The 25,792-nt window shown below is 43.9% G+C and overlaps 1 protein-coding gene across 50 annotated transcripts in view; it reads right to left on the minus strand.

Annotated features, from left to right (window-relative positions):
* Nucleotides 1-25,792, minus strand: part of SORBS1 (sorbin and SH3 domain containing 1) — a 232,296-nt gene that overhangs the window by 150,493 nt on the left and 56,011 nt on the right. For all 50 annotated transcript variants that reach the window (XM_058697256.1, XM_058697251.1, XM_058697242.1 and 47 more), the window contains exon 2: nt 16,850-16,938. The gene's annotated coding sequence lies outside the window, so the exon portion shown is untranslated. The remainder of the gene's footprint in view (nt 1-16,849; nt 16,939-25,792) is intronic.

Here is a 25,792-nt window from a genome sequence, read left to right on the forward strand (position 1 = left end):
GAGAGCAGTGGATATAGAAGGGGGTAAATACACTATTCGCTTGTCTCCAGATTTATTATATCAAAGACTTAATGTTTTTGTGCATACCCATGTGCCTTTGATAAACGAGTATAGGTACACCTGTACCTTTTATTGCAAATACCATGGGTTCTAGGCCCAGTTAACATTTACTAACGAGGTTCCCTTCGGCAAGCCATTTTAACCCATCAGAATCTCATTTTTGTCCCTCAAATATAACAACAATAAACAGGTGGCAAGAGACTAATACTTGTCTAATCTCACAGAAATTTTAAAATAACCAAAATGAAATGCTGTATAGTTTTTACATTTTAGCAAACATTTATATGACATTACATGCCAAGCACAAGGTGTTGTATAATTCTTACATATTTTTAGATATACAAGTAAAGATAGCATTTAGATATACATGAATACATATCAGAAAAGGGGAAATGAGGGTGGGCAGGGTTAAAAATAAGGTCTGAGATTACATCGGAATTTTAACTGAAAGCTGAGACCCAAACAATGGTTTTACTTTGCCAAAACCACAGGCAGGAGCTGCCTGGAATGTTGTCATACTAACTTTACCCTCATCACCCTTGGAAAATTCAGGATTCACATACAATTCTCACTTTTAATGACCCTCTGTTAGAGGTACGATTATTATCTCTGTTGTACAGATAAGAAAACTAAGACCCAGAGAGGCTCAATAACTTGCCTGTGGTTACATAACTAGGAAATGGGATCTGAACTTTGATGGTCTGAGTCCAGAGTACGTTCAATTATACACTATACCATGCAGCCTATCATAGTTGTTATTACTATTATGGCATATTACAATAAATCCCTTGTATTAATCTCAATTCCACAAAAGAGGAAAATGAGGCTCATAGGTTAAGTTACAGCAAGCCAAGATCACGAAGCAAGCATATGGAAGAGAATTTGAAACCGAGTCTACAGGACTCCAGAACCTGTACTCTTAACTGCAAAGTTGATAACCTCCAATCCACAAATATTTATTCTGCACCTACTGTGCCCTAACACACTTTTTGAAAAAGGTAAGGAGTTGGTGGTGGTGTTCCGTCAGGAGCTGGAAAGGCTTTCATGGCACCTCAGTGTTGAACCGGCCCCACCTACACTCCCCACGACAAAGTCCAAAGTCCTGCACATAGCAGGTGCCCTGTGACAGGTGATGCCAGTATGGTGGATGATGGCAACAGAAATACTCTAAGTGTTGGTATATAGCTTCAAAAGGGAATTTGACTATTCAACATGGAGGAGGAAAAACTCTAAGGCAGAATACAGAGAGTTTTTAAAAAAAATTTTTTTTAACATTTATTTATTTTTGAGACAGAGAGAGACAGAGCATGAATGGGGGAGGGTCAGAGAGAGGGAGACACAGAATCCGAAACAGGCTCCAGGCTCCGAGCTGTCAGCACAGAGCCCAACGCGGGGCCCGAACTCACAGACCGCGAGATCATGACCTGAGCCGAAGTCGGCCGCCTAACCAACTGAGCCACCCAGGCGCCCCAAAATACAGAGAGTTTTTAAAACAATGTGAGTGGATGTGGTCTCCATCCACAGGCAGAGCATTTTAGGTACTTGGTTAATTCCTACTAACTTTCAACTCTTGAGGTAGGGTGACCAATCACCCTGGTTCTCCCTGGACTTTCCTGGGTAGTCTCATGTCCCAGGAACCCCCCTCAGTTGGTTACCCTAGAGGGCAAACATCAGGTTTTGTACTTGACCTTTCAATGCCCAACCCCCTGGTTCTAGCACAGTGCCTTGCAAACAGAAGGCGTTCAATAAGTCTTAGTTGGTTAGATGGATGAAAGGAGCAATACTTTATTATTTCCAAGTACACTCACTTCCACTATACAAGTGTTGCCAAGCTGCAGTCCCTGCATGGCTAAAATGACTATGTGAGAATCATTTTAATTAGCACTTTCATTGTTTGTATGCAAATGCACATTCCTAAAGTGGGTCCTCTAAAAAGCCTTCCCTAAATCAACATCCCTTACTGAGATTTTTCTCAGTAAATCCTTGTCCACAGACAGTGGGGAGATAAAATTCCATCCAGCCTGAGCCTTAATGATCCAGCATCTGTAACGAAGTTGACGCTTTTCTTTATAGGAACGGCAAGTCTAAAATGGGGAAATGTGAGGCACTTCCAGGTGCCAGGAGAGGGTTGCTCCTTGACTTACTCATCCCAAAATAGTATGGCGACTCAGAAGGCAGTCTCCCAGTACCGAGTTCCTCTTGCAGAAAAGTGGAATGCCCCGCTGCCTGGCCCCCTGGATTAGAGTCCTCAGAGTTATCGAAAGCAAACTTTCCAGCCTCCCCCAGATGTCCTGCTTTGAGTTCGGCCAGCCCGTTCCCTCTGCTGGCCCATCCCTGGCCTATTCCCTTCCTTTGGCTCTCTGACCCGGGGCTGGGCGGCCTTGGTCTTTTGCCTCAGCTCAGGGGGAGGCCCAGATGCTCCTTGAGAATTCAACTCTGGCAGAGGTATCGGTGGCCCCAGCCCTGCCCTGCCCTGGGTGGGAGGTTTGAGGAGCTGGTCTCTCGGGGAGTCAGGGTGGGAATGAAAGTTCTGGGCGGTCAGCATGGCCGACTCCTGTCCTGAGTCATTAACTCAGCCCCACAGGGTTATGCCAGGCAGCCCAGAGAGCCAGTCAGAGCTTAAAATGAGAGAGAATATGATGGTGAGAAGCTAAGTATCAGAAAGGCAAACAGGGAGGCAGAGGTTATCTGAGCTTGGAGAAATCCTCCTGTGGTCCAAAGAGCCCGGGGAGGACCACAGCCAGGAAGGCCCTGCAAAGTCCTTTAAAGGGCTGCACTCCTAGCATGGAATGCTCTATTTGCATGTCTGGGCTGCAGGAGGATAGAATAGAGATGAAGCTAAACAAAGGACAGCAGCATTTATCAGTCAGAAGAAAGTCCAAAAGGCTAGTATCTGGGATGAATTACAACAGGTGAGAAATGTGAATAACGATCAGGGGTAGGTTTTTGTTTATCATTTGTTTGTCAAATTAGCATCAGAGTGAGAAGAAAAGCAAAGAAGCATAGGCCTGTTTGGGGAAGCCAGTGGGACGCTGCAGCCAGTGGAGGAGAAGAGAAATAGTTCCTCGCCTGCACTAAGGGAACGTTCTTCAAACCAGAAGAGGCGACTCTGGTAACTGCTGACTGGAAGAGGCGACTCTGGTAACTAAGACAGGTGTGGAGCCGGGGGAGCTACTGCCATTTTAAGTCCAGTCAGGTTTTTAGGCTCAGATGAATCACACCCACAGACAGCCAAAGTATGGACCTATGCCGCAGATGAATCACCGTCAGCAGTCCTTCAGAAACCTCAAAGAAAGGAATGGCGTTCAAAGATAAGGAACTAAATAATTAACAAAAGGAAGATTCTAGAAGTATATGCCAACAGGCTTGGCACTAACATCCAGAAAAATTCTAGCCTGGAGTATTACATAGATGAATACTCAAGAGTGATGACTGCCAAAAACTGATAGAGGTTCGCCATAATCAAGTATCAAATGAACCAATTCTCTTTTTTGTTAGATTTAGAAGACTGATAGTTCAGATGAGCATAACTTCACTCGAGCCAGGCTTTAACAGTTCTATGATATTCTTGTGAATATGAATATGAGCAATTAGGCAGATTTACATAGAGATGACTGAGCCACCAGCCTGCAGGCACGGGGACTTAGGCCTGTCCTGTACATTTGATCTACAACTTGTATCTAGAGGTGACATACATGAGGGAGGGCTCATCACCATGTTAGATGACAAAAGCTGGGTATTCAAAGTTCTTTGGAGGTTGTAAGATGAATCAAATCTAACAAGATGAAATTTAAGGTGAATACACGTGAAATCTACCTATCCCTGGCCACATGCTTCACACAGACCAAGAGCCCAAAGTGGTTACTGAAAAGAGCAGTCAAGTTTAGCTATGTGAGAGTCCTTATGATGCTCCTCAGAGAGCTTCCAGATGAGGTCCCAACACAGCTCTGGGATCCCAGCAGAGCCCCTTCTAATGCTCTCGTTCCTAATTACAGAGAAGTTATGGCATCACAGAGGAAGATTACACACACCTGGAGCAGAGCTCAGGGTTGGGGCTCAGAGAGGCCACTAGTTAGGGTACCTCTTAGGGTACACCAGCAGTGTGATGGCTGACACCTTAGAAACACTTTCTAGGGGCACTTGGGTGGCTTAGTTGGTTAGGCGTCCAACTCTTGGTTTCAGTTCAGGTCATGATCTTATGGTTTGTGAGATCGAGCCCCGTGTCAGGCTCTGTGCTGACAGCTCAGAGCCTGCTTGGGATTCTGTCTCTCTCTCTCTCTCTCTGCCCCTCCCCTGCTCGTGCTGTCTCTCTCTCTCTCTCTCTGGAAATAAATAAACTTAAAAAAAAAAACTCTCTGGCCAACATCTGCTATCGTCAATGCTGGTTCTGTCCCAAGATTGTCATTCTAAAATGAGCCAGCATAAGGACCACTGCCGGCAGGTGGGTCAAGGAGGAGTGGATGCAGGAACATTTTAAATTTGGTGATGCCCTTCTCACCCGGTGACCTGTGACTGACAAACCAAGATCCTTAAAGGGAAGCGCCTGGTTGGAGTGCCTTCTTATTAGCTCATAGGTCAGACAAGCATCTTTGGAGTTATTTTTTCCAAGGAAGGGGATGTCCCTGAAGGAAATGAGTAGATGCCAAGCAGAGAATATAGCAAATCAAAATACTTCCTGATGCAGTCCAACTCCCTGGCTGATATACTTTCAGCTCAATACCTGGAACTCAAAACCAGCCCAGGGAGAATCAGAAACAGGCTCCCAAGTGCCTGGGAGCCAAGAAGGTCCAAAGTGGCTTCAGAAACCCCGTAAAACCAAAGACACTGGCCTTGTTCCAAGCCACAGGATTTCTGAGCTAATGGGGGCACTGGGCATCATCCTACTTAAAAAAAAAAAAAAGTGAGGGGAGTATGGAAGTGCTAAGAGGGAGCAGTGTTGAAGAGCTCCCTGAAGTAATAAAAACTCTGAAGACCCTGGTCTCCAAAGCATTTTTTTCAAAATGGGCATTTGTTTCCATGTACTGTTTGGTTAATTAACAGATGAGCCCAAAGGTTCAAACCAGTCATCCCCACCCCCCAGAATTCATGTCCAGATCTTCTAGTCCTGGAACTGACCCTAAGGTACTTCAGACCAAGGGTAATGGGCAGGGAGTTAAGAAGATCTGCAGTGACCTGGAACCAACCTCACAAAACTGCGTCATCCGTGAATAGGCGGTAAGGGAACCAGCCACACCCCACCCTCTGTCACACTGAGACTTTAACCCTAGACAGAACATTCTAAGCATCAAATATTATCCAAAAGCACAGAGACAAGTTTGGAGACGGAAAATACACAGCAAGCATTTCTAGACAACCCAAAATGTATCCCATTCTCCAGAGATGGGTCTGGAAACCAACAGATACCCTGTTGTTGTTGTTGTTGTTGTTGTTGTTTTTTTTTTTTTTTTTTACTGATACATAACAGTTCAGACATATGCCCACTCTCGTTCTCCTAAGGCTTCCCTTTTTCAGTGCTCTGTCAGTTCTTCTGCTTGCTCCAAGAAGGAAACTTCCATTGTACACTACCAGTCTTGAACACATGCTAAATCAGGGCAATCTGGAGACAGGAGTAGCAATGACAGCAGTCAGAAGGGGACAGGCTGAAGCCCAAAGCACTGAATGTTGGAAACCACAAACCCTGAATCTGCAATTCCTCTATTTACTTAGAAACAGTTGCTGATGCTCGCCCTAACCAAAGATAAACTAGGACAAACCCGGAAAGGGAAGGGGAAGCAGTGAGGTAAGGGCTGTTGTAAACCTGGCACAATGCGGAGGAAAAGGTCCTCGGGTTGTCAGGACACAGTTTTCCTCCCTAGGAGAAAAATGAGATAACATACCACCATGAGTAGTGACATTAGCCTGCAACCACGCACTTAGCGGAGGCAGAGGCTTGCTGTCTTCACACACTTAAGTCATGCACAGACACATCCGGAGACTGCTGTGGCACAGTGGAAGGAATATGGCATTTGGAGACAGGGGAGGTGATTTTGAGTCCTAGCTCTGCCTCGAGCAAGCTGTGTGACATCAGGTTAGGCACTCAATCTCTCTGAGTTTCAGTTCTCCGTGAACTATAAAATGAGTAAGTTGAACTAGCTGATCTTATAGTTTTCTTCTAGGTCTAATATTTATACATATATATTATCTATCTAATATATATCTAATACATATATTATCTACCTATCAGTTAAGATATGTATACACACACACAATACATTTCATGTATATTACATATGTTGCAGTGTATGTGCATATATTTATATTTCCATGCTCCAAGTGCCATTAGAAGCTGCCAACCAATGACAAGCAGAACACCACACTCTCTGCCAACTGCAGACCCAGGCCCATCACAAAACACCCACAGCAGCCTCTATGGCACCGTCCTGTGTTGACCATGTTCTATAACATGTATTGTTTACTCTACCAACCAATAGATGGATAGATAGGTACCTAATATTACAAACTAATACTGCAACACAGCAGTTATGCTTCCATTCAGCAAACATTTACCGAACACATTCTGTACGTCTAGGTACTAGGACAGTCCTCTACTCAATGAATCCATTGCTCCACATATGCCAGCGGCCTGTGAACAAGCCTCTACGGTACCACGGGAGAGACATGTGGACGGGGCGAAGGGTCAGCTGCCCCAGCAGAGACTGGAGCAGAGTGCAAGCAGGAACAGCTTCCCAGCACTGATGCCTGAGCCAGCACTTGGAGGAGGAAATAATTTGACCAAGGGAATAATATGTATAAAAGTACACAGGAATGGCCCAAGAGGGCATGCAAGGTGGGAGGAGCCCAGACACAAAGAGCCTTATAAGCCATGCTAATTAGAGGTATTGCCCAGCACCCTCAGACGCCCTCGACAGCTCCCTGTCCGGCCACACTCACACGGCTGGCATATGCCTACACTAGGTCAATCATCAAGCAACAGGCCAATCCCTACCGCCACCCCGCACCCCAGCCTCTCTCCATTTGTCCCAGAGTCACACAGCCAGGCCACACCTGCTGTCCACTACGGCTTCCTCCTAGTTACTCAGCAGGCCTAGCTTTCAGCTCTCGCTCAGCCCCTAGTGCCCAACCCACGGCAGCTGTTCCAAATAGTTTCCATCTTCCTCAGAGCCACAACCACATCCCACCCACCCCACTCATGCTCAGCAGAGGACTCCCACCCCCTCTGTTCCTGGGCACGACTGTCCAAGCCCAGCCCCCATAGCAACCCTTCTGTCCACCTGTCCCGAGTTCCTTCCTAAATAGCCCAGGCCAAGCTGTGGGTATATCTGCTCACAAGCACAAAAGACGGTCACTGACCAATGCAGGCTGTTGCCCGCGCATCTGACTGGCCTCTGAAACCAGCACACCTGAGTGGCTGAGGTACGTGGATATGTTCCAAATGCCAAAAGGCACTATGTAAGGTATTCGCTACTCCATAGCTGTTGCCTGAACAAACGAGTAAACAAAACAAATCACTGACTTAATGTTGAAGGGCCGATCTAATGAGTTGCAAAATCTACAGTATCTTTAGGTATGTGAGCCAAGAATGCAGCCTAGAATATGTCAAAAGCCTTTTAAAACAATCGCAAGGCCTTTGCAAGCTTAGTCTCTGGTCTCTAATGGGCTCCTACACACACAGCCCCTTTAATGATAACCCAAGCAGCACTGAAACCATTGCAGTGCCATTTATTCCTGACATAAATTTCCTAAAAAACACAATATATTTGATATAAAACACACACAATACATTTAACATATATTACATATGTTATAGCGTATGTGCATATATTTATATTTCCATGCTCCAAGTGCCATTAGAAGCTGCCAACCAATGACAAGCAGAACACCACACTCTCCGCCAACTGCAGACCCAGGCCCACCACAAAACACCCGCAGCAGCCTCTATGGCACTGTCCTGTGTTGACCATGTTCTATAACATGTATCGTTTACTCAGCTAAAACCTCTCCACTTGCCATTTACTTTTTGTTCCGGTCAACAGTTTTGCCACGTAATAGCCAAGAGATGGTATGTAACTGGTGTCGGACTGCCACAAAGAAAGGAAAAGTATGACCCAGGATCGTATAATTCAAGTGTAAAGATAATCCGAACAGCAAATGTGAGTCCACTCATAGACCTGGGAGCACCAAAGGTTGGAAATATTCTACACAATGCCAAGAAGATAAAATTCTTCCTAATTCGCTTCTGTCCTGTCTACTAAGCAGAGGTCCAGAGTCCTCTCCCAGAATGGTGGGTTGAGGGTCATGCCGTGAGCTTGCTGAGTACAAACCTACTTGTACTTAGCTCTTCCATGTCTATTCGAGGCAACCATGAGGAACCCCTCTCCACTGAGGCTCTGCCCTTCTAGCCCCACAGAACTTGTCTGGCCAGGACACCAGAGTTTCCCAAAACTTATGCCCAGAACGAAGGGTTTGCTACATGTCAGAGAATTCTTCACAGCTAACCCAAATATGATCTCATTTTATATAAGAAAAAAATGAAGCCCAGAGAGGGTATGTTGTTCTAAGGTAGGTGGCAAGTCAGGGTGGCCAGGATGAGGAGCCCAGACTCCTCTGTGATGGGCTTGCACTCTAAAACCAGAAAGCTAAAGGACGGAGATGTTGTCGGCATCCTGGCTAGCATCCCATTTTCAGAAGGTTACAAGAATGATTTTAAGAGGGGGAAAAAAAGGAATTCTTAGAAAAAAACAGAAACTGCCTATCACAAAGTTCATAAAATGGTAATGGTTAGCTCACATGGTTATTAAAATCTGAGGTTGGTTTGTTGGCTTGGTCTCATTTGCGTGAAGTTCCTTTCCTGTAATCTACTCATTACTTTGGAAGGTACCAGGGCTCAAAAACTAACAACTGTTTCGTGAAAATGGTGACTTCTGTCATCCAGTTTTATATTTTGATCTTATTATAAAAAAAACTTAAGAAATGTTCAGCTCCTTCAAGTTCAGTAGTTCAGTTCCATTTGAAGAAAGAAAAAGGAAAATATTTAAGAGAAAAAAATCTAATTAGATTTATATAAATGTTCCCAATATGGTAATTTTATGAGCAAACCACATTATGTAGAATACATGGTATGTTTCACAACTAATCATTTGGTATTTGTAAAGAATACTCTAAAAATTACCTTATTGCTTTCTTTCCTTCCTCTTATTAAAAAACACACAAATCTCTTGAAGGAAAAAATATTTGTTTCACTACTCCACTGCCCCAACCATTTTTCTCCCAATCATTTTATCTAAAAATTTTTTAATGTTTGTTTATTTTTGAGAGAGGGAGAGAGGGAGAGAGGGAGCACGAGTTAGGGAGGGGCAGAGAGAAAGGGGGACAGAGAATCTGAAGGGGGCTCTGAGGTGACACAGAGAGCCTGATGTAGGGCTCAAACCCATGAACTGTGAGATCATGACCTGAGCCAAAGTCGGACACTTAACTGATTGAGCCACCCAGGCACCCCTCTCCTTATCATTTTGAATTTAGTTTCTGTAATTTACAAAGGAGGATACCAAAACAATGTTTTGTTGAGCCTCCAGATCCCCTGATTCTTTGAGGTAAGATTTGAAACTGAAACCGTAAGTCACAGGTTACAAAACCAAAAGCCTGAGCGAGCTAAGCAGGTAACAAGTGGGTGTGCGGGGACTGCAGCAAACTGGGCCCCGAAGGCCCCCACAAGAGGAACAACCGTTGGTCCTCCATTTAGCCCACTCTGCTCCACGCAAGGATACGGCCTGATACTGCAAGATACTCGGTCAAGAGGAGTTAGAAATAAAATTATATGAAATTGCCTCACTTTTAAAATTCTGGCCACTTACTTCAAATACTTAAAACTGGTGTTTCCTGGGCAGCTAGTTTGTAACCTGCCACAACAGACAGGATGCTTATAAACGTAATTAACTCAGGGAACAAATGGAACATCTAGAAACACAAACTTGGTTGGAAAATGAAGACTGAACTCTATACACTTTTTTTTTTAACCTATATTTCTCCATAATAACTTTTCTCTTGAACAGGGAGGTGAGAAGAGGAATAAATGAATTTGAGAAAAACAGGAGATTAGCTGTTGGAAAGCAAAAAGGGTAAAAGTACCTCTTTCCCTTTTTTATTAAAATAATAGCAATTTGAGGTGCCTGGGTGGCTCAGGTGGTTGAGTGTCTGACTCTTGATTTCAGCTCAGGTCATGATCTCTGTGGTTCGTGGGACTGAGCCCCGTGTTGGGCTCTGTGTTGACAGCACAGAGCTTGCTTGGGATTCTCTCTCCCTCTCTCTCTCTGCCCCTACTCTATTCATGCTCACTTTCTCTCTCAAAATAATAAATAAACTAAAAAAAAAAAGCAATTCATAGAAGAGTATTTCCAGCTTTTGAGTCCATATCGAGCCAATTCTGGCAGTTGCAAATTTCAATAAACTTAGGCTGCTTTGAACATAGCGATCTTCCTTAATCTTTCTCTAACAGAAATGCCATCCAGAGCAGGTAACCTGCTGCTCAGAATCACTCTTATAATAATATGCTAATGGTTTGTGTGACTAAGTTAGAAGGCATGATACCTGGGTGGAGGGGTGCGAATCCATTATATATGCAAATTAGGCAATGTGCATATGTGCCTTAGAGGGGTCTTGACCCCTCTCCCAAAAAAGCCCAAGAACCAATACCTAACTGACTGTAATATGAAAGTTCAATTGTGCAAGTTCGAGCAAAAATAATGCAGTTATTTTTTCAAGCATACCTCTGCAGGAACCATTTTTTATTTAATCACTGCCATAATCAGCAAACCAGAGCAAATCTGAGTGAGGAAAACAGAGTGAGTCATCTCCACGTTGATAAGGAGACTGCAGGATGAGGGCACTGCTGTGAAGCAGGTATCAGATGGTGCCTTGTCTAATTTAGTCAGTGGAGCACTCAGAGGGACTTCTTTCCATGGTGTTCAGGAATCACAGGAGATGATGATGAGCTCCCTGTTTTTGTGACAGCCCCACGTATGCTCTAATGTTTACTTCCCCAAACCAGGGAGGAAAAAGAAAGGCAAAAGAGCTTTCTCACTTTCTAGTTGTAGTCACTGGATGGAAAAGGAGAAAATATCTTGTTTATACACGTGGCCGGCAAATGTGACAAAGCTTCCTGTTTAAAAAGTACAAAATCAAAGGTGTAAATCTTCTGGAGAAATAGCAACACCTCAAAAATGTCGCTGCTGCTTGAAATGGGTATCATCTCTTTACAGGACAAAGTAACTTTGGCCAGAAAGTGCCTGTTTGAAACTCTGGTGACACAAACCAATACAGCAAGTCCAGGGAGATACTTTTTTAGACAATGACCTCTGCAGAAGCTGTCCCCAACAGCACACACAGCTGCCCAACAACAGCGTAGTGACTGGCAACATTGGTATTCGACCCTGAATTCCAGCCTTCACTTAAGGAAAGGTGACAACTCACGTAAATTCCATGTTGAGCATTTCCCTCCAGTAGCTGAGATTCTTAAGGAAAATGAGTTAGGGTTGCTTTTAAATTTGACTGAGCTCTGGGGTTAGAAACTCTCAACCACTGGATTCCAAATTCCATGTCCTGTTCCGCAACGCAACAATATTTTGCTCCAAAGGGCAGCAGAGAGATGTCGGTTTAAACAGCATAATTTGTGGTTCAATTCATGGCAAGGTCACCTCATTTCAAATTCATATTTGTCTAAAGCTGTGGAATAAAATATTGGCCAGAAACAGCCTTATTAAATCCTTTCTGAAAGAAGGGAAAGAAGGAGGAAAGAAAGCAATGGGGCTGACATATGCAAAATATATGCAAAAAAATTGAAATTCAAGTTAAAGAAGCCTAGTCTCAACCTGCTGATGAACACAGAGCCTCAGAACAAATAAAGGCAATAGACACTGAACAGGCAACGTTTTCAATCTAAATATACATCGAGCAAGGGCACTTAGAAAACCAAGTTAACGAAGGAACTTTAAGTTTTCTGGATCATGTATTAAAGGTTAAAAGGGATATTATCATGCTTTTTAAAGTTAATACATAAACATGATATAAAAAAATTTAGAAGTTGTTAAAAAGCAAAACAATGGAGTACATTTAAAGATCTTATAGATTTTATCCCATGATTCACAAATCAGTCAACATCCCCTCTAGCAGAAAGGAGCTCTGAGAAACTATACAAAATGGAAGATTTTTATAGGCAGAAGGACGTGGTGCAAAGCTGTTTTAGCAAAGAGTAGGTTGTCCCAGGCAAGGTCACCTTCTTTTGGGGGGAGGCAAGGAGGGGGAGGGGGAGAGGGGTATCTATCTATCAGGCAGATTACCTTCTCATTACTGCAGAGCAGGTAATTCCTGATTGACTATTAAAAGTTACATAATTAGGTTAGGTATTAAGTCTTGGTTTGTTGATGTGAGTCTCAGCACGAGTGACTCCACTTTGGGCAGCTCTTTTTTTTTTCTTAGTATAAAAGGGGTATAGAGTGAAAAGAAGTCTCTTTCTTATACCATGGCCCTCCCCAAAAAGCCACCCCTCTCTAGCATCTCCTCCTGAGATGGTCTACATGCATACAGGCACCGAAGCACTGTTTTGCTTTTCACCTTAAGGAGGATATCACCATTTTAAAATTTTTTTTTTAATTTTTCTTAATGCTTATTATTATTATTTTTTTTTTTGAGAGAGAGACAGACAGACAGACAGAGTATGAGCAGGGGAGGGGCAGAGAAACAGGGAAACACAGTATCCGAGCTGTCAGCACAGAGGCCGATGCAGAGCCTTGAGATCAAACTCATGAGCCTTGAGATCATGACCTGAGCTGAAGTTGGACGCTTAACTGACTGATCCACCCAGGCGCCGCAAAGATACCACCATTTTTTAATGCCTGACCACTCAGTCTCCAGGGACAGGAGAAGGTATCAGCCTTTTTTTTTTTTTTTAATTCCTAAAAGCACTTACTAAGAAGTAAGTAGGGAAGAGAAATCCTCCCATGATTGTCAGTAAATTTCATTCTTTTTAATCATATATAGGTTCTACTCTATAAGAAAAGACAAATTAAAACCAGGATTGATGTCAGTTGTCATGAATAAATACCCTTAAACCGAAACCTTCATTTCACCATAAATCATTTGCTATAGATACAGAATTGTACATAACCAACGCATATTACTATAAGATGCTCCAGAGGTCCCATTGAGAATATTTTCACTGAGATACAAGGGTTTTGAAATACATGAAAACACAAGTTAGGGCGGCCCATTGCCCAAGCAATTTGAACAGTACATTCTAGAACAGTTGTTTATCACATTGCCCTCAACAGGACCCTGGTTTCCTATTTTTTTGTCAAGTCCACAAAAAGCATGTAAAGACCAGGCCTGGGGGAAAAAGGTGAAAGTCTCCCCAAAGAAGGTATTCCTAAAGAATCCTGAAAAGCCTCTGGGGAGGGCTAAGCTGGGAGGCTCACTAGGGCAGTCAAAGATGGGTGGGGCCCGAAGCCCAGGGCAAGAGGGAGGAGGCAGGCCAACTTTGGGCAGCAACTTCAAGAAGAGGGCAAAAATTTCTATGGGGACCGGAGATAACAAGACTAAAGAAACTCACCAGGTAGTGTGAAAATGGAAAAACTAAAGAGCTCAATGAGAATGTGCAGGAAGCTCAATGGGGCGAATTCTCTAAGAAACAGACAAAAACTGTATGTAGCAGGTGCATTTTGTGCCCAGAGCCCACAAATAGATAAAAATGTATATGATTCAGAACTGATTTTCTCCTGTCAGTCAATGGCAGTTGAGGGATATGGGTGGTACCTGAAACGCATACGTCTACTACAAGCATCAGGGTATATTTTTGCCGCAATATAGTTTATCTTAATATTTCAGCGATATTCTAAATATTTCCTAAATTGTGGTTCTGCAAACAAAGAAAGGCCTCTTTGACCTTTTAATAGAATCACATCTAACTTTGATTGCAGAAGTACTGATCTTCGTGCATGGTTTTACACGCTGGAGAGCCTTCGTTTAATGAACTTTTGGATGGTATGATTACAGGATGAAAAACCTGAAACATATTAACAGTGAATTAAACTTAGTCATCAAAATGGCTTGCAGAAGTGGCAGTACAGATAAAGAACAGTGTAGTTTACATGCTATTAATGGCAAAGGATGCTGGAACCTTCTGCCTGCCAGCCGAAAGCACAGCCACGGGCCAGTTGCATAAATGCAGTTTATAATTCTCTCAGCTGACCCGATTTAAAATTACACAACTCTAAAACTAATTTTCTTGGTTTGGGGAGTCATAGTACTTCAAGTTTTTTTTTAATATAAGGTGAGACCTTACTATTTTTATATCATTATCTCATTTGAATAATTTATATTTGTATTACATGAAATCATACCATATTCATTAGCATGTGTCTTCATTTACTTCTTAGGGGTTTTATATGGAAAATCCATCCTTTGCCTCTTTCTCTGTCCAAATCCTACCTTGCACTCCTTTCTCTACCTAAGTAATCTCATTCAGCCTCATAGCTTTTAAATACCATCTACATGCTGATGACTCTCAAAGGGACCATCTCCAGCCCCAGCCAATTCTAGATCTCCTTGAGAATAGCAAATGGGCATCTCAAACTTAACATGCCCGAACTGAACCCTCAGGTCCCCCGCCCCCAAACACGGTCACATATAGCCCTCTTTGTTCCCCATCTCGGTAAACAGCAGCATCATTCACCCAGCCAAAAACACTGGGCTCATCCTGGACTCTTTCTGCTTACACCCCACACCAATCCAGCAGGCATGACCTTCAAAATATATCCTGAGTTCACCACACTAATCCAAGCCATGCCCTTATCTCCTGCCTGGACCCCTTCAGGTTATAATGATTCTCCTCTTGACCCCAAAGTCTATTCTCCACTCAGGACCCAGGAAAATAATTGTAAAGCACAAATAATTCCGTTCAAACTCTCCAGTGGTGTCTAATCACACTCTCCTTATCATGGCCTACAAGATCTGGCTCCCACCTGCCACTGATCTCATTTCATATCACTCTCCCTCCCCATACCTACCTCCCAGTTCAAGGCTAGCCAAACTGGCTGCCCTCCTGTTCTCCTATCATGCCAAGCTCAGTTTATGTCAAAGGCTTTTCTTTTTCGCTCACTGTTCCCTCTGCCTACACACTTCCCCCTAGATCCCTTCACTCCATTCAGATTTTTTGCACAGAATTTTCTCCCTCTCTCTCCCATGCACAGAAGTCTTCTCAGGCCACTCTTTCAAAAATAGTCCCTCCAGCCCCTCAAAACAAAACAAAACAAAACAAAACAAAACAAAACAAAAAACACAAAGTGGGGTGGCTCTCACTTTTTTTTTCCTCCATGGCACCTATTACCACCCGATATTATTATCTATTTAGTGATCTACTTTGTTCATAAAATAATTTTTAGTGAGTACCCATCATGTTTGCATGCAAGGTGCTCTTCTAAGAGCTGGGGATATCCAGTGAATAAGATAAGCAAAGATCTCTGCCGTCATGGAGCTCACATTCTTGTTTGCCACCCTACTCGAATCTAAGCTTCAGAGCTGTGGACAAAGTCTGCCTTTAGACCAGTGAATCTCCAGTGCCCAGAGCAGTGCCTTGGCACAGAGTAGGCATTAACACATATTTGCTGAATAGGTAGTGTCCCACCCACCTGAGACCAAACGCTTCTCTCAGGACCCCCACCATGGAGCTTTTCTTGCCCGCCAGATGGGACTCTGGCTGTGGGACCCAGAATGTCCATTGTGTCCCTTTAGACATAGCAGTCTGGTCAGCCTCTCATGCCCGAGTGGGGTCCCCAACCCTGGGCCTGTCTGTCCTAACCGCCTGTCCTTCCTGCACCAACCCCCAGCATTCAGCAAGCTCCCCATGTGGCCAGGCCCCCGGAACTTGTCTCACTGGGTCATCCCAGCACCTGGTCCACATGGTGGCAGCTGACCAGCCAGTGAGAAAACACATGGGCTTTTCTCAACAGCGTGGCGGGAATCAAGACACATAGGGTTATACTGTCTCCCTGGCTCATGGTGGTCCTTCCCCTCAAACAGTTCATGGGAGACCTTCACGTGACCTTCAGCTAGCTAGCATACCTTGAAGCACCCTCTTCTCAGCACGGACACGCTCTTGTGAAGGATATATTTTTGCCTCTTTCAACTGCCACAGAAGCAAGGCGCTTACCTGCTGTGAGGAGTAATTAAGTTTCTTTGGGAAAGAAAAACATTTGTTAACTGAAATTATCTGATCTCCAAAATGAAGGTAATTGTGAAGTGCAGTTAATTCAACCTTTCAAGAAAACGGCAGCTGCAGCAGTGGTAGGAAGGGGGAAAAACGGAAAATGCAAATGTCTTGAAACACCACTCTGGAAGACTCAGAAAATAGGTATTTAAGTCCATGTTTCCAACATACGTGTTCACATTTTAATTTGTTCGCTTAGAATTACCCAGCTCTACATCTCACAGCTAAAATAGGATTACTTTATACTTGCCCAGCACTTTCCCTTGGAAGCAATCTCCCATACATATCTCTTTTAGCAGGGTAGGATTCATTTCTCTGTCTAGGGCCCAGAGAGGTCAAACAATTCACCTAAGATCCCACAGTAAAAATGGCACAACCAAGTAGGTACCAGAACCCAGATATGCCTAGGCCCAGCCCAGTGTTCTTCCTTCTAGAGCAGTAAGGACAGTGTGGTTCTCCCAAAATCACATTCTATAGTGCACCAAAAATAGTTCCCTTTGCTGCAAAAGAAGAAACAAAACAGAACATATTTACCAGTGGTTTAAGGTGGTGGGAAGATGCATTGGTCCCGGAGCTCTGGGCAGACAGAAGGTTTCACAAACTCTTCCAACAAATGCCAACTCCTGCAATGACAAACAAAACATCTGGTATGAATCAGGCACCCTGTGGTCTCTCCACAAGGGGAGGCGGCCAGCCAAAACACCAATTGGCAGGCATCCTGGTTAGGCCTAAGCCCCCATACTCCTAGCCCCACTATCTTCCCCAACTAGAACAACAATCTTTAGTTCACCAGCTGAAATGGTCCCCATTAGAATCGGATGGGCCTTGCTTGGGCAGAAAGAAGCTTTAGAGATCATCTATAACAGGGATCCCAAACTGAAAGCCAGTGGGCTACACCTAGCCTATAGTAGTATTACATTGATCTGAAGGATGGGCTTAGAAAATTTAAGCCAAAACTTAAACATCAGAGAGGTCACATAAAACCCAGACTTATGAGTCCTCTTAGGGGGGAAAAAAACAACAACAACAGTCAACATGGTCCACATATACATCTAAAAATGATCGGGTGTGCTAAGTGATAGCTGCCCCCTTCATAAGCAGGCTTGGCTACTCCAATATGCCACAGTCCCTACCACTCCCTAACGTCTCACCATGGAGAGAGCTGTGATCATCATTGCCCTTATATTACTGGGTTTCTTGGTCTTCTTGTGTGTGTGATACAGAAATATTTCCCTCAACTTAACAGAAGTGGGAACATAAAAGAAAAAGGGGACAGGGTTCTAAGAGAAAAAAAAATGGTATAGCACATACAGCAACTTAAGTTAGTAACCCCATTCTTGCAGACATTTGCAATCCCTGAACAAGCACAACACTTTCATATTATAAAAGCCTAAGCAGGAAACTGACTTGCCTACTCCCACAGAAGCAGAGCTAATTCTAGAACCTAGGTCTCTTGATTGCCAATCCAGAACTCTTTGACTATGTCCCACTGCATAGTTATCTTTTTTTTTTTTAATTTTTAAAATGTTTTATTTTATATTTTAGAGAGAGAGAGAGTCAGAGTACAAGCAGGGGAAGGGCAGAGAGACAGACACAGAATCTGAAGCAGGCTTGGAGCCTGGAGCCCAAGCTGTCAGCACAGAGCCGGACACGGGGCTTGAACTCACGAGCAGTAAGATCATGACCTGAGCCAAAGTTGGACGCTTAACTGACTGAGCCATCCAGGAGCCCCAAGCCGCATAGTTATCTTACATATATTTTTAATGTTTATTTATTTATTCGGGGGGCAAGCAAGGGAGGGGCAGAGAGAGGGGGAGCAAGAGAAACCCTAACAGGTTCCACACTGTCAGTGCAGAGCTGAATGCAGGGCTCCATCTCATGAGCTGTGAGATCATGACCTGAGCCAAAATCAAGAGTCAGACGCTTAACTGACTGAGCCACCCAGGCGCCCCTGCCTTATATTATAAAACAAAAAATATTTTAAATACACACACACACACACACACATACATGTGTGTACATGTGGGTCTTTTAAAGCCAATATTAAATTCAAGGAGATACAGTTGAATTATCCAACTCACTCTACTGAAAGGCCTGTCATACTCTCCTTTGACAAATGAAGATAAGTTCCATCAGGTGCCCTAAGGGTTCACTTCCTAATGTGACATTTTCCGTAACATTGCTCCTTTAATTACAAAAAAAAAAAAAAAAAAAGAATTCTCATAAATACAATACATCTACTACCTCAAAAGTGCTCAGTTAATGTCCCAAGCTGTCTGAAATACTCTATATGCTAGAAAAATGTCCCTTAAAATGCATTTTGAATACAAGGCTATCAATTAGCTTTTATATAGTTACTAGACTGTAATAGACGAACAATGTTCAACTATAAGATCTTGGTAAGAGTTATTTATATCATCCCTCAAAGAATGTATGGATTCGTTGATCACGCGACAGATTATTTACGGACCCTATTACACACCGGGCAGTGTGCAAGGTGATGAAAAGGCAAAGACGAACCAGACCCAGTCCTTGCCCTTAAGTTGCTCTGTCAAGGTAAACGATCTTGACACTCAAGAAGAGTTCTAACACAATGGGTAAACCCGAAGATCGGGGTGGGCACAGGTGTTCTGGGAGCACTGAGCTGGGTTTCCTGGTGCAGCCAAGGTGAACGGACACTTCCCGTCATGGACAGACACTCAGGAAATCCTAAAGCAGGGAACAGGCAGGGGGGAGAAAAGAAGGGAAGGTAGGAATCACAGGCCATGGGACAAGAGGAGCAAGAGCAAGGAGTGAACAGCCCCTCCAACTTGGTCCTGTCCAGATCTCATGTTATCTTGCTGGTCTTAAAAACTCCTGCCACCTGACCCAACAACTGCTGAGATGTCATGTGTACTCTTGGATGTTTGTCTCGCCAAGCACCCATTTCAAGAATGCCACCAAATCAGCCCCATTCCCTGACAATGCCCACCTAGGACTCCCTCAGGGTAATCAATGCTGTCCCAGAGTCAGCAGGGCCGAAAACATGGTGGCAGAAATACTGACAGTACTTCCATCGTGTCTCTGAGAAGACAGCTGATAGTTTTTTTTTTCCCTGTGCCAGTCACAAACCATCCCACCTCTACCTCAGGGCCTGGATTTCTATGGCCAGAATCTACTACACAGTCAAGCCTCAAGCAGGAAGTTTTGTTAAGAAAATGTCCCAGAATATCTGCTCATCAAAATCTCCAGATGCAGTTCTCCTGTTCTTCATGGATAAGAAAGAGATGAGTCACCAGCCCCAATCTAGGCTGAAGCAAAGCCAGGGGGTAGCACCCCAAAAGACACATTTTGGAAAGGGACATAAAGAGGAGTGAAGACCAAACATGTGCCCATGGTTAGGGCTCAGGGTTCAAGGCCAGTATGGGCAAGCAAGGAGGCAAAAGTCACCTCAGGAGTGGGAAGAGCTTCCCTGGATCTGTAACTGATGGGAAGGTTCCCAAATCTGGCTGAAAATTAGAATCACCAGGAAAAAAAAAAAATACTGGGCCCCAGACCTATTAAATCAGAATCTCTGATTTGGAGGCCCAGGCTTTGTTCAGGTGACTCTGACACCCAGACTCCTACTCATTTGGAAAAAAGTATCTTTCACTCAGAAGCTCCAGAACAATCTCTGCGAGGTCATTAATTCAGCATCCTCTGGGCAGGATGCAAGGACTCAGGCTTTGGGGGAGTTGTATACTCTCAGTATGTTTACCTACTCCCTACATCACATTATGTGAAACAACACTTAACTCCTTTTATTCTTTTTTTTATGTTTATTTATTTTGAGAGAGAGAGAGAGAGAGAGAGCGCACATGCAAGCAGGGAAGTGGGAGAGAGACAGAGAGAGAGGGAGAAAGAATCCCAAGCAAGCTCCACGTTGTCAGTGAAGAGCCCCATGCAGGGTTCCATCTCATGACCCTGAGATCATGACCTGAGCCGAAATCAAGAGTTGGGTGCTCAACTGACTGAGTCACCCAGGCACACCTTAACTCCTTTTACTCTATTAAATAAACATAGAGGGGCACCCGGATGGCTCAGTCAGTTGAGTGGTTGAGCATTTGAGCATCCAACTCTTGATTTCAGCGTAGACCACAATCTCACATTTTTTGAGATTGAGCCCCACATGGAGCTCTGCACTGACAACGCGGAGCCTACTTGGGATTCTCTCTCGATGCCCTTTGCCACTGCTTGTGTGCGCGCTCTCTCTCTCTCTCAAAATAAACTAAAAAATGTTTAAAAAATAAAAACAAACATAGAATGCCAGCAGCCAGTGAAGGGGGCCCCCTCTGCCTCAGTCCCTGTATACCATGACCTAATACCAGTGTCTCCAGATAAACTCAGTGGAGTTGTCCAGCCTCAGCATACCTGAGCCCTCACACTTATGTAGGTTCACCCTGCCAGGGCACAGGGTCTGGAAGCGTCCAGTCATCAAGGTGGTCTTCAAGGAATGGCTCCAAGGCACAAAGTACTCTGCCTCAAGTCCTTACTGCCCACCAAACAGCAGAATGCTGAAGATCACTGCAATGCCTAGAAACCTGCCAAGCCAGCTGAGCATTTCTCTTTCCAGATTCCCACTTTGTGGTTAAGTAACGGCCTGAGGCATCTCAAGTCAAGAATGGCAAAGTAAATGTTGTGTGCCACAAAGATGACAGATGGGAGTAAGCTAGTTCCATGAATGAGCCAGCCTAGAAAGATCTCTTTCTTGACATCTTGACATCACCAGATGCTACCAGGTGACCTTCACAGCCCAGCACCAGAGAAACCCACAGCTGACCAACATCAGCCCTCCTGATTGCAAGGCCCAGCAGCAACCCATAGTATCCTTCACCAGAACAAGGACACTCTTACACATCCCCTTCAACCTAAGGGTCCCCCCACCCACCTTGAGCCATATTGCAAATTAGGAAGAACAAAAGTGGGACAGGAAGTCTAGGAAAAGCGCAAGATACTAATCTGTCCCTTCTGCAGTCTTTAATTTTTAGGCAATCCTTGTTTCCCTGCAGTATTATTATGTCCTTGCCTAAAACAAGACATTTCTCTGACCCGTCCTTCCAAAAGAAATCACACAAGTTGCCTTTGAACCATCACCTCTCTCATTTACATCCTCCTCTCTACTTTATCCTTAGAATATAGAATAATGCTAGATGTTGTGAAAGTCACGTTAGCCACTTTCATTCCTACCAAACACCTGGACCATCCAAACAGTTCTGGTCCCCCAGAACACCATGTACCTCTCCTTCATAGTACTAAGCACTGATTTGCGCTTACCTCTTCTGTTGTTTACCCTTTAAGGAGTCTTTTAGCTTGTTTGCCTGGCTAATCACTGTATGCCAATATAACGCCTTCAAACCCTCCATGTTCCTTCATGATATACCTCAAATTTCATATCTCTCAGCTGAAGGATAATCAAGCCAACCCATCTCTTAACTACTCAGGTCTGCCACTGGCCTCTGAAATCTAGGCACCCACTAATTAGCCCACTAATTTAGTGGACTTGGAAGAACTCTGCTCAGAAAGCTAGTCTAGAATCGGAAAAATCCCCAGCTGGCCTTGAGGCTGACCAACTCGGGAAGGAAACAAATCAGAACAATTATCTTTATTTCTTTTGTGCAGTGTTTTTTTTTTAATCATTTTATTCGATGATTTTCTAATATATGCAAAATGAACCCCTTTACTGGCCCAGAAAGCATTTCCCTATTTCCCAGAACAAATCCCCGCTAGCACAGTAAACAGTGCCACATCCAGCACCACTGAAGCTTCCAAGATGCTCATTGCCAAGGTACCTCAACCAAGTCTTGTCCCTGGTCCCACTGCCCAGTTGTCCTCCCTCCACACCCACTGGCAGAGGAAAGTGGGTTTGGGACGCTTTATAAAGCCCTCCCACCTACTCCAGTTTCAGTAGGAAGCATAATGAAGGTTTCCAAGTTCTGTGAACGACACAAAGCTCATAAAATAGAATAAAATTAGTTGAAAAATAGCAAAATAATTTTTAGCTCCCCCTTAAAAAAAAAAAAAAGCACGCCTACTTTAAATGAATCATTTAAGTATGAGTGATTTCATACTTTCTTCCACTGGGATATGTTTTTCTTCCTCAGGAAGGTTCCCTCCCTCCTCCCCTCCTGAGACAGGATACCCTCCACAAAATACCTGTTCTGATTTGCCCCACTGTCCTCCCCCCACCCCTCTGCCACCCAAGGAAACCTTGACAAAGCCCAAAGTACTCCTGCAGATGGCCAGGGACTCCCTCCCTCTAGGGTCTTTGCAATTGCTGTTCTCTTTGCCTGCAAGGCTCTTTCCCTGGCTCTTGCCATGACTGGGGTATCTCACCATTGGGAACTCAGATCCAATATCACCTCTTGACTCAGGCCAGCCCAGACTGCCTAACCTTAGTCCCACCAGCAAAAGCTACTTTTTCGGTAGGACTATCACAATCCGTAATTACCTCATTTATCCATGCTCCCCTCCAGGGGGCAGGAATCTTGCCTGACTCATTCACTGCTGTAACCCCAGCACAAAGCAAGTGCTCAATAAATCACTGCTAAGTGGGTGAACAAGGAGGTGGAGGCAGACCATTGGAAACAGGACTGAGAGCTCTCCAAACATGTCCTATGACATGACTTCATCATGGCATGGTTTCTGGAATGGTCTCCTGGCTTCCCTTGCCTTGATTCTTCTCAATCTTGTTGATACTTGGGTAGTAGGTCCACCACCCTATATCCCACTCCCTACCCCAACTGCTCAGACTTGGGTATTCCCCTGGAGACTCAATTCCCAACTTTGGCTTCTCCTACTCTGCTTCTATTCAGCCATCCCGAGCTTTAAAATTTCAGACATCCACAAGGGTAGCTGACCTTCAGGACTCTGACCCAAGCACACTCTTCCAGCTGTGTTTCCAATACCCCAGCTCCCCATTTCCTGCTCCATCACTACCAATCAGCTCACAGCTCAAGTGTGCAGACCTACAACTCCTAAAGTCTCGACCTTTGCTCAGGCCTCTCCTGTCTCAGTACCTGTTAACTTCCTCTCATTTCTCAAAGCTCCCCACATTGGACCTGGTGCCCTTGCACCATACCCTACAGTCATGATATTTACCCTAATATCCTGAAATTCTTTCTTCTGTTTCTCTCAACTGACTATTCCTTGATGGTTAGGGTCCAGTCTAACTCATCCCTGTTGGTCCTGAACCTAGCACACAAGAGGTACTCAGTAAAAGCATACTAAATTGGGGTGCCTGGGTGGCTCAGCCGGCTAAGCACTGACTCTTGGTTTAGGATCAGGTCATGATCTCATGGTTCGTGAGACTGAGTCCTGCGTCGGGCTCTGTGCTGACAGCATGGAGCCTGCTTGGGATTCTCTCTCTCCCCCTGCTCTCTCTGACCCTCTTCTGCTCTCTTTCTCTCTCTCAAAATATATAAACTTTTTAAAAAAAGTATACTAAATTGAATTGTTCTATTTTCTCTTTGACAGTTTTCATTTCCACAGTGATTCCCTAAAGAACCTTAACACTCAGCACAAGGAACAGAACACATTCTGTTGGTAGCATGTTAATTAAAACCAAGTGAAAATAGCTGGGGTGGCAGTTTTGTCATCATATTATAAAAACAAACACCTGAATGGTGAGAGGCACAAAGATATGGTACCAAGAGTAGTGGTTCTGGGTTCAAGTAAAGACTTGGCCACTCACTAGCTGTGTATTAGTGGGCACACCACTTACCCTCTGGCCCCAAGTCTCATTCTCTATAAAATGAAAGGGCTAGTCAGACACAAAAGACCAGTATATAGAGTAGTATGATTCCATTTGCATGAAATGTCCAGAAGAAGAAATCCATAAAAACAGAAAGTAGATACATGGTTGTCAGGGACTAAGGGGAAGGACGGAAGGAGTGAATGCTAATGGATACAGGTTTCTTCTCGGGGTGATGAAAACGTTCTGGATTAGGTAGTGGAAATAGTTGTACAACACTGTGGATATACTAAAAAACACTGAATACTTTAAAAGGGTTAAAGTAGTGAATTCTGTGTTACATGAATTTTATGTGAATAAAAAAAAAATGAAAGTGCGAGACTAGAACAGAGGCTGAAAACTGAAGGCTCAGAAGGCCACACCTGGCCTACCACATGTACTTTAGACCCAAAGAGTTTTTGATATATCTGCACAATTTAAAAGCCAAAGACTTTGTCTGTAGAGGTGGTTACACAAATCTGCACTTGATAAAATTGCACAGAACACACGCACATGCATGTGTACACACAAATGAGCACGTACATAAACTGAACTAGCAAACCCCTGTAAGGACAGTAGATTGCAACAGTGCCCATTTCCTGGTCTTAATGCTGAGCTGTAATTATGTAAGGTGCTACCACCAATGGAAGCAGGGAGAAGGACATACAGGACCTACAGCCTTTTTCACTTCCTGTGAATCTAGAACTACAGTAGACCCTTGAACCCCGGGTTAGCGGTGCCTACCTGCCACTCAGTCAAAACTCCCCGTATAACTTTTCACTTCCCTAAAACTGAACTACCAAGAGCCTCTTGTTGACCAGAAGCCTTACCAATAGCATAACCAGTTAACACATATTTTATATGTATTACATACTGTATTCTTTTCTTTTTTAGAGAAACAGAAAGAACATGCATGCAAGTTGAGGAGAGGGGCAGAGAGAGAGAATCCCACAACCCAAGATCATGACCTGAGCCAAAAAATCAGGAGTTGGACACTCAATCGACTGAGATACAGAGGCGCCCCTGTATGCTGTATTCTTCACTTGATCTTAGCCAAAAGGCCGAGAAGCGATATGTATGCTGTATTCTTACAATAAAGCTAGAGAAAGGAAAATGTCAATAAAATCATTATGGAAGAAAAAAATACATTTATAGTACTGTAAATAATCTGGGCATAAGTGAACCTGTGCAGTTCAAATCTGTGTTTTTCAAGATTTAACTGTCGTTCTAAATTAAAAGGACGAAAGCCAAGATTTTACCTTTGCACTCCTTAAAATAACAACATCTGGTAACACTGGGCCTCAAGGACAACAGCTGGATGGAGCTGGGTAGCAGCCCCCTTTAGAGGGGCATGGCTCTCAGATTGGTCTCCCTAAAGACCAAGCACAAGTGTCACTGCCATTTACCATGCTTGGACTGCTTCTTCTCTTAGAGAAATATTTCTCTATCAACAGTAAGAAAATGACAGACCAAGAGGGTCTTATATTTCCAGATAAAAAGGGAGACTGCAAGATCTGTGAAAGTGAAGAACATTCCTAAGATTGGAGTTGACATCTCCTACCCTTCATGGCTTGTTACCTGCCGGACTTCGGAGGCATTTGAGGCTTGGACCCCTGGACTGTAACTCTTTAGGACCAGATTTCTTGCACTAAGTCAGCAAATAAATTTCAAAACCACACCACTGGGGAAAAAAACACAGCTTAAGTATACACAGTATCCCATTCTTCCCT

The sequence above is a fragment of the Neofelis nebulosa genome, chromosome 13 (assembly GCF_028018385.1).
Source record: "Neofelis nebulosa isolate mNeoNeb1 chromosome 13, mNeoNeb1.pri, whole genome shotgun sequence".
Classification (NCBI taxonomy): domain Eukaryota; kingdom Metazoa; phylum Chordata; class Mammalia; order Carnivora; family Felidae; genus Neofelis; species Neofelis nebulosa.